Source organism: Sorex fumeus, unplaced genomic scaffold (assembly GCF_029834395.1).
Source record: "Sorex fumeus unplaced genomic scaffold, SorFum_2.1 ptg000265l, whole genome shotgun sequence".
NCBI classification, from domain to species: domain Eukaryota; kingdom Metazoa; phylum Chordata; class Mammalia; order Eulipotyphla; family Soricidae; genus Sorex; species Sorex fumeus.
Window position 1 is genome coordinate 39,632,478 of NW_026606322.1, and position 13,020 is coordinate 39,645,497.

The 13,020-nt window shown below is 33.2% G+C and overlaps 1 protein-coding gene and 1 non-coding gene across 3 annotated transcripts in view; both read right to left on the reverse strand.

The window, feature by feature from the left end:
- NCAM2 (neural cell adhesion molecule 2) overlaps positions 1–13,020 on the reverse strand; it is a 442,733-nt gene that overhangs the window by 339,951 nt on the left and 89,762 nt on the right. The window lies entirely within an intron of this gene.
- On the reverse strand, positions 3,530–3,599 carry LOC130018710 (small nucleolar RNA SNORD38). The gene has a single exon (XR_008791601.1). It is a non-coding gene; the product is annotated as a small nucleolar RNA SNORD38 (small nucleolar RNA).

A 13,020-nucleotide genomic window follows, 5' to 3' on the forward strand; every position in this document is an offset into this window, starting at 1 on the left:
TGATACCTCTACCATTGTTAGTTACCTGTTCGGATAACAGAGTAGTAACACTGACCCTTGAGCACTAAGGGTTATATCCCAAGAGATTCATTAGTACATGGTTATAAAAGTATTTTCAAGCAATTTTAGAATGATGTACACAAAAAAATCTATTGTGCTTTACACACGGCCAGTTTAAACACACTACAGAGAAAAATGGTACATTACACAATAATCTTTATTTTTGTTTTCATTTAAAATATTATCAGTAGAAAATGTTATTCGATCTTTTTGTTGTTATTTTTAAAAGTGCATACAACCGATGGTTCTCAAGGGAAGCCTGTAACACACTTCCACCAAAATCTGAGTAGATAATCAGGATCACGGGGAGTTACATATAATCAAAAAGACGAAGTGCAAATGTTTCTTTTCTTTTCCCACAGATCCCCTCTAAGGGCACACACAACCTAGGCAACTACTTTGTTGCTATTTAACTGAGATAAAATCCTGCTTCTGTTTTTATTTTTTGAATAAATACTATAGAATATAAATTGGGAGGTTTTTATTTGGGTTCATAGGTACTCATTAAGTATATGGCAAGACTGTAACAAAGAAATACAAATTTAAGGAGGGCAAAAAACTAGGGTTGAAAAAATTCATGGTGGGCAGGATCAACACAGTAGAAGCATGTAGGGCATTTTCCTTGCATGTAGACTACTCAGAATAGATCCCTGGCATCCTATGTGAGCTCGTGTTCAGCGCCAGGTGTGATCCCTGAGCACAAAGCCAGGAATAAGCCCTGAGTACCACCAGTTGTGGACCCCAAACATACAAAAATTCCATGGAAAATGTAGCTAATACAATGAAAGATTATTACTCAGTGGGGAAATCAGAGACTGAAAAGACTTTTTCTGAGCATCTTTAACTCTGACAAATAGCAATTAGCCCGTAGTTAGATCTAAAATATTGCAATGAAATCCACTAGCAGGCATATGAGAGGAAAATGTGGCTCTAAGTTAACTTTAAAAATCTTAGAGGCAGGGTTGGATGGGGGGAATAGGGGTTGGGAGGGATACTGGGATCCGTGGTGGTGGGAAATGGGCACTGGTGGAGGGATGGGTATTTGCTCATTGTATAATTGAAACCCAAGCACAAAAAATTGTAAGTCTACAACTGTAACTCATGATGTCTCACTAATAAAAATTTAAAAAAATCTTAGAGGCAAAACTTGTGGGGGAAAAAATCATATAAAATAGAGTATGAAAAAGTTCTCACTATTTAATATCAGCTTATTACATTCTGTAACAGCCGGAGAAACTGCCCAGAGCTTGATGTGGTTCACTTGCACATGAAAAACTATGGTTAGTTTCCTAGCTCTGTATAGTGTCTCCTGAGCACATAGGGAGGGATGAGCCCAGAGCCCAACCAAGTGTGCTCCAAAACAAAATAAATCAGTATTATAACTAGTATTACTAGCAGCTTCCTTGAAGAGAAAATGTCCACTAAATATCACTTTGAATAACCCTACGTCACCATTCATTTTTCATGCAAAATGTTCCATGTTTAATCAAAAAGTTTGTTTCAGCTTCCAACTCAAATAATCTTGACTCTTCAAGATAAAGACTGTCTTTGTTTGCATCAGGAATACTCACATAAAGAATTAATTGCCTTGAAACACTAAATATTGACAAGATGTTGACAAGGTATGGAGAAATTTTGACAAATAGAATATGACCATGTTTTACTGTTTTCCGAAGTAAACAGTATATAATTTTTTTTATTTTTTAATTTTTATTAGTGAAACACCATGAGGTACAGTTGTAGATTTACAATTTTTTGTGCTTGGGTTTCAGTTATACAATGATCAAGTAGCCCAAAAAATAAAATTGTTCCTTCCTTTTTTTTTTTTTTTGGCTTTTTTGGTCACACCTGGCAATGCACAGGGGCTACTCCTGGCTCTGTACTCAGGAATTACTCCTGGCAGTAGCTCAGGGGACCATATAGGATGCTGAGAATCGAACCCAGGTTGACCAAGTGCAAGGAAAACACCCTACCCGCTGTGCTGTCACTCCAGCCCCCCGAATCATAATCTTAACTGAAGTCGATGTCTTTCTCTCTACAACAAAGTGACGGTGTAAAAAAACATGACAATGTGGACCTACCTAGAGTTTATTCTCATGTTGAAAACACCATATCAGTTTTAAATTCCAAAATTCCTCCACATGTATGCAAACTCTTATCAAAGAAGTGTTGGAAGAAATGAGCATGTGCATAAAAACAATAGTTTTCCCATTTTCAGACCCATGTCTAAAGCATCAAAAGAATATACTCCATTTCCTGTTTTAATCCTATGAAGTCAATTTTGAAACATGAGTTTGAGGAGTCCCGAGGACATGTTTTTGATATTACCTGTTATTGATTCCAGGATGAAAAAAATGAATCCTCGCAATTGATTCTATCTTAATGGCTGATCTCCTATAATAATCTGCTCTGGGGCACTCCTTATGAGTGTGTTACTCTTTCAGCTTGAGCATTTCCTTATGGGTGATAAGACCTGATGTTGACAAACTGATAATATTTTCTCTTCCAACTTTTTATAAATGGAGTTATCAGGACAGATACCATCTGGCAATCAGTGTATCACAAAATAACTTCCAGAAAGTAGAGAATGGAGCCCTTAAAATATAATAAGGAACTGAGACTTCAATTCACTTTGAGGTATATTTAAAGTATATCCAGGCTGCCTGTTATGGTTCAATTTCCTTTAAAATGGGAAATCAGAACTGTTGATAGAAGATTCAATAGGAGCAGTTAAGAAGGGTAAAATAATGTGAGGAATACATCAATGCTGCATATGAAATAATCTTTTTTTTTCCAAATTGGCTCTTCATTCATCATAGATTAAAAATATATCTAAAACGAAAGCTCATAATTCAAAGTCACACAAAATGTAAGAAAAGCAAAATACATTTTAGGGATAAAAGAGGGTCTACATAGAAACACGATAAAGGAGAAGTGACAAGATAAAATAAAAAATAATTGAATTATGATGGAATATTTAGCTTTAACATGTAAAATATTTTTAGAAACCAGCAGTGCTTTAGTTTCTAATAAAATAAAGAGAAAATACAGCAGGTAAAGTGCTTGTTTGCAGGATACTGATCCAGATTCAATCCTTCACAGCTAAGGTCCCCTAACGCAGCCAAGGAGTGATCCCTGAGCACAGAGTGTGGAATAGGACATGAACAGTGCTATTCATTTTTGTTTTGGGCATTGTCCCAAAACAAAATACAAAAAAAGAAAAAAAAGAAAAAATTGCAGTTCAGTAAGACAAAATTACAGCAATATAACAAATGATCTTAAAGCCAACAGAATATTAACACTGACCCATGTGCACTAAGGGTTATATTCCTAGAGATATCCTTAATCCAGACTTTTAGTAACCATTCTTACAGACCAGAAATTAAAAAAATATTTATTTTAGTAGGGATTCAGAAGTTCAAGTTCCATCAATGGCCAAATGTATTCCAAATTGTTATTTTTTTCACTGTCTTGTCAGATACACTATATCATCACTTTCAAGTAAATAGGAGAAACAGACAAAGTTTGCATCATTGATACAGTCCCCTTAGCCTAAGGCTAAAATGCTATTTATGAAATTTGATAAGTGAGATACATATTGACAGAAATTCAGTCATTTGAAAACCTGGCCTTACGTGATAGAGATGCTGGTTTATATTCACAGAGAGTACAAAATATATTTTAAAAAGTGCTCATAAAATATAAGGATTTTGTCAGTTAAATTTCTCCTTAAAATAAATGTTTATGATCACTCTTAACAATTTAGTTTTCAAAATATAAGCCCTTGTATTAGACATAACATATACAAAGACAAAGAGAAAAATATAAACATGATATTTAAGTAAAAGAACTACATAGTCATCTATATATTGTACCTAGGGGAAATATATTCCAAGTGATGTGCAATTTATTTATTCTAATTTATACTAAGTATAAGGAGATATTAAGTATCTGTTAAACTAATAATAAACTGTAGGATAAATATTAGGTTATATCTAAATTGTAAATTATGAAGAAGTTACTGAAGTGACAGCTTAAAAGAATATATGAATCATACTGAATACATACATGACATCAGATTGATGAAAAGTCAAGTCACATGAGTTCCTTTGGGTACTACCGTAGAGAGAAAACCCAAAGTAAGTAAACTTGATTAGAGGTTGTTCTGTTCAATATTTTCTCTAAAATATCTTTATCTCTCTTTATGTTCATATGTTCTTTTGGAAATATGACCCTGATTTAAATAGCTGCATTCAGTAAATACATTATATTAAGGTTTTTATAAATTTACTTTAACATCAATTAATGAAACAAGTATACTGAAAAAATAATAAAAATATGGTACTGTTGCTAAAGAGATGGCAGAACAGATAGGTGATTTATTTCACTGGGATCAAGAGGGTTTTATCCCAGGCACAGGGTTTGGTCCCCTGAGCCTGACCAGTTCTGATCCCTGAGGACATATCCGGGAGTAAGCCCTGAGCACCTCTAGGTGTAACTGCAAAACAAAAACAAACTAAATGTCTACTAAGATAGCCGCTATGTGAGAGAAAAATGCAGGACACACACATCAATGAAAGATTGATTTCAGAAAGAATATCTGTCTACATTCACTTGTGACACTAAATAGGGCCTTTTAAGAGATGATTTTATGATATATTTTAGAATTACTTTCTTGTCCCAATACTTTTCTTGTTCCACTACTTTTATAATTCTAGAAACTTTTTATTCTCTGTGAGGCTACAGTGATTTATATCTCCAGAGAAAACTACTCATCACAGCCTCATCACTTTGGAGTAAAAACAACAACAAGAAGAACAACAAAAATATGCAAAGCAAAAATAAGACAAGCAACTACCAAAAACCACACAATCATATCTGCTATGACTTATATTTGCACATCTCCAGTAAACCCTTGAGTGATCAATAACACACAAGTGTGAAAAGTAAAATTTTTCTCAGTATCTTCAGATTTTAATCTCTGATCACTCTATAAAAGGAGAAACTATAAAATAGTATTTAAATAAATAATACCTTCTGGTTAATATCACCTATGTTTTGCACAAGCTAAATTCAATGTGAGAATAATTTTGAAGAAATAGTTTCTATCAAACTAAACAGATTTTCAAAACTGGATTCAAGGCAAATATTTCATTTTAACAGCCAGTTTGAAATATCGTGAAAGGTTCATAATTTACTTTAAAACTGCGGAATTTGGTATCTTTAATAAATCTACAGTGAATATGTGTAATTTTTTCTAATGATGTTTACTTTCTCTTCTCAAACATTCCTACTTTACATTATTCTTATTATTCTTCTAGTGCTTTAATGAAGACTAACAAGTGAAAAAGGAGCTTTACAAAGAAGTAAATTTTAATAGAAATTGTTATTTTGATCCCCAACATATCAATGTAGAGGAAATATGTGAACAGAGAAAATGATTAATAAATCTGTTGTTTTCTGGTCATTTGTTATAATAAAAATTACATGATGTTGGAGCTACAAGGATACTACAGCAGGCATGATGCTTGCCTTGCAGATAGCTAAACTAGGTTTGACCCCAGGTACACTATATGGTCCTGTACAGTACAGACACAAGTACTGCCAGGTATGAGCACAAAACAAACAAAAATTCACACAATAAAAGAATTTTAAATATTTTCTTCAGTTGTATTTTCTACTTTTTCACTTCTTTATGAAGTTTTATATAGCTATAATGTCTTAAAATGTTTCACCAAAGACATAAACTATAAATTAAATATAAGCAATACTTCATCAAAATTAATCTTCTATTTTGCCAAAGACACTGTCAAGAGAAATATGGTCACAGAAGACACATCAGATAAAGGACTAATACAGACTTTAGAACTCTTCAGATCTTTAAAACTCAATAGCGAGGAAAAAAAAAACTAAATAGCAACAAAAACTGGCCAGGAAACTGACACAGATATATCACCAAAGATATACAGATGGAAAATTAATGTATGAAATGATGTCTAAGATCATATTTTATAGGGCAAATGCAAGTTAATAAAAATATATATAGGAAATATTAAAATTTAAAATTTGACAATACCAAGTGTTGAGAGAATTAGTAATGAAAATTATAATTCACCGCTAGAGGCAAAGCAAAATTGTTGTAACTTAGACATTTTGGCAGTTTCTTAAAAGAACTAATCATTCTTAATTAAACTTGATATCTATCCAAAGGATTTGAAAATATATGTCTACACAAAACCCTGCAGCAGATGTTTATGTCAGCATTATTTATAATTATCTAAAATTGCCAAAACTCGAATGCAACCAAGATGTTCTTCAGTGAATGGATATATAATAGACAATGTCTATCCAGATGGTTGAAATAGAATGAACTTTTATGATATGGAATTTCATAGAGGAAATTTAAATGCAAGTTACTTAAAGAAATGAGTAAAATTATAAAAATTATATTCTCCATAATCCCAACGACTGTTTCTTAAAGGGTCAACTCATTTCTATTTGTTGCCAAAATAATATGTGTGTATCTCAAAATTTCACGTCACTTCACATTGTTTAGTAATATAATGCAAACTCTATTGTCTTTGTAATTATAATCACAGCACTTCATTTCTAACCTCTGTCCTCAAGCCTATTAATAATAGATTGCAGATAATGTGCATCCCAAGGGCTGGAGAGATAGTGCAGTGGATAAAGGCACTTCTATATGGCAGATACAATTTGATTCTCAGCACCCAATGTGGTCCTCTGAGTACAGTAAGAGTGATTGCTGATCTCAGAGCCAGGAACAAGCACTGAGCACCAATGGGTGTTGCCTCCAAGTCAAAATAATAGTAACAAGAATAATAATAACAATGATAAAAACAAGAAATTACTGTTTCAATCTATATTTGAGGCTTAAGTACGTGGGAGAGAATTCTGCTTCCAAAGGCCCCTCATGTGAGGCCTCCTGCCCCTTTCCCCTTATTTCTTGTCTCCTGAATAAAATATTCTGAAGTCAGATTGTCACAGAAGAAAGTTGGAAAAGCGTAGTGAAACAGTACTATTTTCAAGATCATCAGTAAAGTTGCAGCCGGATTATAAGCTAGGGCCACAAATCAGGTGACTTATTTGGAGCTGAAAGACACTTGGAGATTGCTCCCAGAGTCGCTGTCAGTAGTCTAGTTTTTCTCCCTGTGAGTTTCCCATTTGATTGTTCACAACATCACTTTCTCCAGCAAGAAATCCAATGGGGGAAAAAAATCAAACATTAACCAAAAAAACAGCAACCCCGAAGGAAATCAGACAGTGTTTTTAAAACATAATACGATCAGTAACATGCTATTCTGTCCTCTTCTATTATTTTTATAAACTGTTTCCAATACATGCAGACAGAGATGACATGAAAGGGATCGTGAAGATCACTAAATGGCTTGTTACCAATATTTCTAACTACACACTGCCTTATGGACTTTCCATTAGCTATTATTTTGCTCAGGAATAATTTTCTCTAAATCATAACATAGTTGACTTTACTATATCATTATGTTTTCAATTAAAGTACATACTCCTCTTAAAAAAAAAACACCCTTGGGGTCAGAGCAATAGTACAGGGGGTAAGGCTCTGGCCTTGCACATAAGTCAATTTGGGTTCTCCTCAGACAACCAGGTGTGGTCTTAAAATTAAATAAGTAAATAAATATAACCCCACCAAAAATCACCCCTTAAATATAAGTCATTTTATGTCACTTAAATTTATTATTCTCACCTTATGAGAAAAACCGGATGATGTAAAAAATTTGTATGCAATATGAATAAATAATGTTTTCATCATCTTAAGTTTCTGTTTTATTTATCTTGCCTTTGACATATAAATATAACATATATGTGTATATATGTATGTGTGTGTATATATATGTATATATATATATATATATATATATGAATCTAACTATTGTTTAAGGAAAATACTTTTGTTTACTTGCTTTTTGGATTACACCCAGTGATGTTCAGGGGTTCCTCCTGGCTCATGCACCCAGGAATTACTGATGGCAGTGCTCGGGGGACCACATGGGATGCTGGGAATCAAACCCAGGTCAGCTGCGCGCAAAGCAAACACCCTCCCCGCTGTGCTATCACTCCAGCCTTGAGGAGGAAAATAATTTTCAATAGAAATAGGTATAAGAAAGGTAGTAATCTTTTCTGAAAATTTAATACAGTAGCTTAACATGGTAGCTAAATTTTCTAAAAAAAAATCTCAAAAATAACATCCTAAGGAACAATCTTTTATTTAGACCTATGAGGTGTCAAAAATATCATCTTCTTTCTTGTCCTGCGCAACTGTGGCAAAACTGAATCAATTTGTTAGAATTTATGCAATCATGTTCATTTCCTGAGTTGTTATTTTTTTGTGATTAGGAAAATAATTCTATGATTTCATTGTTCATTCCTAGACCTAGATGTTTCTATGTTATCAAAAGCCACTGGCTATGGAAGAGTCGATAAGAGACAAAAATAAAATAATTAACTTTTAGGCTGTTTTCATCTAATTACACACATTTTTTCCATCAAAGCAGAATGTACAATATTTTTCTCATAGCAGCACAGAGATGTAAAACAAATACATATTTTAAAAAGCAATATATTCTAGGTATTACACTTAACATGCCAAAGAAAACATAACTAACTGAGCATTCTAGACACTTACAAAGTAACAAACTATTTCATATTTTCCTATTGTTAGCAATTCGAACATGATTTATCTCAACTCAAACTTTATAAGAAAAATGGGCTATTTTATGTATTTTGTACTTCTAATTTGGAGTACTTATTTCTCTTGTATATACGTGATTTTCAAGTATTTGTCATTGAACTGCTTCTTTAATTCTTCTATTTGTGCCTACTGGATTTGTATTTTAGTGTTTGATGACCATCCCCTTCAAATAATCAGCCTTTTGTTTCCTAAGTTTAATTGCACTTCCACACAGATCAAGGAATGGAAATCATCCAAACCTGAATTTTCTTCATTTTCCTTCTTTCAACAAATGTCTAACTAAAAATACTGTATAAGTATTTCTTAGGCAAAATTCACAAGTAAAATGCGAATGCAAGGAATGCCTGGTGGTAGATTTACCCCCAATAAAAGCTGTTTTGTAAAACTTGGACTTTCTACAGCTGCTGAAATTTTGAGTTTCCTAGGAGACTGTAAGCTAGCGTCACTTTCTTAAAAACGATGAAAGCTCCTTTTAGTCTGGGTCTATGCCTTATTGATTCACAAGAATGAGTCCTTTGATAAAAAGACTAGACAAGAATGCATGCATTACATGACGAAGCTTGAAGATGCTTATGACAATTTTACAGAGAATGGCAACAAAAAACCAGTATGATATTGGTATTAGAATACAATACACAATCATACATAATCTTTTTTATTTTTGACTTAATAAATATCTCTCAGGGAAATAACATAGAAAGACTGAATGTTCTCTTTATTATGTTCTCTTTCTCCCATTCTGTGTCTCTGTCTCTGTTTCTGTCTCTCTCTCTTACACACACAGACACAGACACACAGACACACACACACACACACACACATACATGCTATTTCCCTTCCTTCTCTCTTCTCTCTCGCTTTCTTCCCTTGACACTTAAAACAAATCTCAAATTTCTCTTTGAAGTACAAGAATAATATATATAGTTTCCATAACTCAGCATCGTTAGAAAATCACATAGAGCTATCTTCAGTATTGCCATCTGATTTTTCCTTACAAAATTATTTGAGGGCTTCACATACTTGGCTCTTGATAAATGTTCCTGGATTTAACTCTAACTTTAATCATTTTGGTTCATATCCACAAGCTATTGCATAGTTGCCAAAAATATGATTCAATATCGAATGCAATCTCCTAAAATATACTACAATGAGTAAAGCCTCAGCACTGGACCAAAACAACACCATTCTAAACCATCATTTAAGTATATATTATAAAAGACTAAACATTCCAATTAGATTATATTAAATTTTCATACTGTCATATCCTTTACACTGAAACTACAGTAAACAGTGCTTCTAACATGTCTATATATTAAACTATTAGATTTGAGGTTATGCATATGTTACAATTCCAAAATTTAAAATACGAAAATAATCAAATGTATAAATAGTGTGAGAGTTCTGGTAGCTTAGACTATGATCTGGTAGCTCAGACATCACCCTGAAGTGTCATATTTACCACAAGAGTTTTGCTCTTGCTTCATCCCCAGTGAGGGTCAGCAGGGGGCACCCTCATCATATTTACACTGAGATTAAAGATAATGGAGAGCTGATGACTGGGTGCTTCCACAACCAACAAGGCAGGGCTAAAACAGATACCTGCCACACTGCACACTCCACTGACAAAGCCTGTTACAGGCCAGCTGTATTTTCAGGCAAACGCAAACAAAATAGTAGCACTTACCCAAGAAGGTGAGAATGGGAACTGTTTGGTAAACACCACTAACTATTCAGAGCTACAGTTTCAGGGAACAGCTGCCAAAGTTCACAAATAAAAGGAAAGTCACAAAACAAGTATGTTTAAGTATGTTACTTCTTGCACTTATTCAATCATTTGTGCAGGATTCCAAACTCATATTTTCTCTTATTTTTCTCTTTTAGTTAACTGAAAAGTCAGACATCAGTCTGTCTCATTTTATAAGAGATTACATTAAAACATATGCCATCTCAGGGCTGGAGAAAGAATACAGCTGGTAGGGCATTTGCCTTGCAAGCAGCTGACCTGGGTTTGATTCCCAGCATCCCAAATAGTCCCTTGAGCACTGCCAGGTATAATTCCTGAGTGCAAAGCCAGGAGTAACTCCTGTGCATCACCGGGTGTGAATCCCACCTCTGTATTAGTTAATGAGTCAATGAGTCATTAATAACTTTTTTCTTGTTTGTGCAATAGTTAAGCCAAAAATAAACATAGGTTATGTACATAATAACATTTTAAATTTTTATTTATATTTTGGGGGGGAGCATCTGGTTGTAATCAGTGATTATTCTGAGCTCTGAGCTAGGGGATTACTCCTGGGGCTTGTGAGACCCTATGGGGTGCTATGGATTGAACTCGAGTTGTTCAAATACAAGGCAAGAACAAAGCAGGAGACAACGCATCCATAATTGTGTTCTTACCAACATGTTATTTTAGTTTATTTCAGCTGTTCTATGGGGGACACTAAGGAGATAATTATTGGATGAATGCCACAGATCAAGTTCAGTTGAATCTTAAAAACTAGCACAGTAGATAATAAGGAGGAATGCCAGTTACAGTAAAATTGTTATAGTAACTAAAAGGTACCCAAAGTAAGTGTACCCCGAAGGAGACATATTCATCTATGGACCAGGATTCTGATGAGATGAGAACAGGGGAGAGTTACTATGGTAAGAACAAGTCACAGGCACTAAACAAGGAGGAAAGGAGAAGCCAAGGAGGAGAGGCCAAATAGATCAAAAGTCCATATTTGGGGGAAAATTTCAGGTATGAAATATGAAAAAAATAGATTTTCTATTATAAAATTTGCTTTCTTTGGCAAGGTTCCATTCTGCTTTATGACAGCAAATGTAATAAAGATAAATTCTTTTTAATTCAGTCACTTCCAGGATACCTGCATTTAACTTAGAAGGGTCCTGAGGTTGTTGATTGCAGAGCACCATGGGTTAGGGTTGAATGCCTTATTCTTTTGGATTTGACATTCAATATTGGTTATACACTGAACATAGCTTTGTCTTGCCTTTTGAATTAAACATCTGTGTGTAATTCTTCTAGTAATATATCTGCAATTTTATTATAACATAATTTAATTAATATGATTTAATATATCTGTAATCCATATTTTTCCAAATTCTCATATTTTTATATTTTGTCAATATAGCAATACCAAAATTTTATTGTGAATTTGTTTGATAAAATGTAAAGCAAATCTAAGTAATATTACAATGTTTAAAACTTGTCTTGCCATCAATTGGACTTCCTAGTTGATAACTAATATCTTCCTGAAATTTATAGTGATGCCTCCCATTTGGATAAACATCACTATTGAAATTTTCATTTCTTTTGTCCAAATAATTGAAACTGAAAATCATAATATGGCCTCTGAAGTTTTGAAATGTACCATATTTCCAGTATCTGTTCCAACATATTGTTATAAATAATTTATTATTTAAGAACAAAGCTAAGATAAAACACTTCTGTTTTATCTAATTACAACAGATAGTTAATACAAGTGGACCACATAATATATTTTATTATTAATTAATACTATTATTTCATTACGTGGATACTTAAATTAGAGAATGATCCATTAAAAGAACAACTGAAGATGACTCAGAAGTGACAAAGTTTAACATCTGCTGTAGAATTAGTCTCATGGAAACTTGTTTAGGGAGCATGGTAAATGCACACCTGGTAAAGCATAATTGATTAATTGTACCTGACATGAATTTAGGCAGAAAAGGTCATGCTTAACAAGCCAATTATAATATTTTGAAGTTATTACTGCCACAATACATCCAAATACAATTAAAGCATGACTATACCTTAAGAAAGCCTAAGAATATATTTATCGCTTGATACTAAAAATAAGTTGAATAACCATGTTATGGCCAATAATATAAATTAAGAAAAGAGAACATAATAATAAAGAAAACAATGACATAAAGATGAGAAACTTAGAATTTCAAAATATTATAACAAATGATATCTCTGGTAAAACCTTTCTCTTTCAGCATGACTAATAAGATTATCTACAAATGATATATTATCACATCATATAACAATCTAATACGTAAGCCTTGATATTGGTGAAAATGAAAGAATAATGAAAAACAGATGCTACATAATTGGAAGATTATTTCAAGGAAAAACTATTCTGGTCTACAATTAATCCAATTGCAGAATTATTGCTTTTACAATGAAACACAAAAGAAAACTCTAAAATACAGCCCAT